Consider the following 1,942-nt stretch of genomic DNA (forward strand, 5'->3'; position numbering starts at 1 on the left):
TAAGTTTCCAGATTATTCAACGAAAATAACACAAAATCTACTCCACACCGGAAAAAGCTGAATGGAAAACACACAAAATCTTTCATTTGCGTAGGAAAAGCGATTAACATAATCACAAATCATCAAAATTCTTGGATTTGCATAACCAAATTTCGCTCAAAAAAGATTGATTCTGACGTAATTAACTCAATAATGTCCTTTATTTAGGAGCTAATTTACAATCATATCAGTACATTCATCTAAATTAATTCAATTTAAATTAAATTTATATAACCGTAAACCTTGAATACAGTAGCAAAGAAGATATTACTAATTAATATTATGATTTTATTCTACAAAAGTGATTAAGTTTCCAAAGTACTCAACGAAAAAAACACAAAATATACTACACACCGGAAAAGGAATCATTTACAACACACAAAATTTTTGATTTCCGTAGAAAAAGCGATTAACATATTAACGATTAAATAATTTCCTGGATTTCCATAAACAAATTTAGCCAAAAAATCCGAAATCAAATACCTAATCAAATATTTTCTATAATTTCGAACTTGCTCAATTGGAGGGAATTAAACATATGATACTCTCCCTATAAATACGTGTTTCCATACACCATCATTTCCACCACTTCAACAAGCAAACAAATACAAAGTTTACAAGCAATATATCTTTTATTCTCTAATGGCTTCTTTCAACAATATTTCTATCAAGGTGAAGATCATCAGGTAGTGGAAGCAATACTCAGCTACCACCGGTGAAACTATTGATATGATCTTGATAGATGCAAATGGTTGCTATATATATGCTTACTTTTACATATATATTTGCTAATATTATATTTTACTTATATATCCTTTTATTCTCTATCTATATAGGGCGGCAAAATTCAAGCTACCATCAAGAATGCTCTCACCGGTACGTTTAGCGACCAACTTGATGAAGGGGACTCAAGAATCATCATCAACTTTGCTGTTTTTCATTCAGCAAGCATGTATCAGACAACAGATCATCCTTATCGGATTGCCTTCATTCCTAACACACGTGTTAGGAAATGTGACATTCCTTTACCTGCTGAATTGAACAGAATTTCTCCAGTGAAGTTTGGAGAAATCATTGATGGTACTTTGGATGACAACTACTTGGTTGGTAGGTCTTTTTATATTTATTGTATTTTTGCAAAAAGAATAACGAATTAAGATGCACATCTGACCTGTTATAATCGTTTTTGTTCTAGACGTCGTTGGCCAACTGGTCAATGTCACTGAATTTGAAGATGTACCTGTTAATGGGAAAATCGAATTGAGGAATGAAATGTATATACGAAGTATAGTGTTTTATTGTCTTCAAAGTAATTTATCAGCAAAATTAACTATTTACCATTTTTCAATTTGAAGGGATGAATGGCTCACTGTTGTGCTCTGGGGATCATTCGCTGAGCATGTGAACAACAACATCCAAGCATTTCCTGGAACCACTGTCATCTGTGCAATTCAATTTGGAAAAATCAAGATCTGGAAAGGTACTGACTTAATAATAAAATAACTGATGAGTTTATAACTTCATATTGTTTTCTGAGATAAATTATCCCACAATGTAAATATCCAGAAAATCGTTCATTATCCAATGCTTACCATTGCTCAGTTTTGATGATTAACCCGGACATGCCTTCTCTGAACGAATTCAAGGCTCTGTAAGTAAACGATATGTTGAGTTAAAAAAGAATATTGATTTCTACATTTTCTTTATTCTGATTTCACAACTAACTACATATACGTGCATATGTATTTAGGCTTCCAATGACAACCTAGCCTTACTTAGCAGTGGTTAACTCAAATCCCCTTGCAATTGTTGGTGGGGTTTCTGACAGAGATGATTTCTTTGTCCATACACTAAGGAGAACAAGTGCTGAAGTGAAGTCTTCCCGAGAGTTACCTTTTTTTTT

General features: G+C 32.6%; 1 long non-coding RNA gene across 1 annotated transcript in view; it reads right to left on the reverse strand.

The window, feature by feature from the left end:
- LOC104707181 overlaps positions 1–1,677 on the reverse strand; it is a 4,294-nt gene extending 2,617 nt beyond the window's left edge. Inside the window, exons 1-3 of the long non-coding RNA XR_754576.2 lie at positions 1,632–1,677; positions 1,378–1,481; positions 1,211–1,279 (exon numbers count right to left, since the gene is read on the reverse strand). This is a non-coding gene — a long non-coding RNA (uncharacterized LOC104707181). The remainder of the gene's footprint in view (positions 1–1,210; positions 1,280–1,377; positions 1,482–1,631) is intronic.

This window comes from Camelina sativa, chromosome 8 (assembly GCF_000633955.1).
Source record: "Camelina sativa cultivar DH55 chromosome 8, Cs, whole genome shotgun sequence".
NCBI classification, from domain to species: domain Eukaryota; kingdom Viridiplantae; phylum Streptophyta; class Magnoliopsida; order Brassicales; family Brassicaceae; genus Camelina; species Camelina sativa.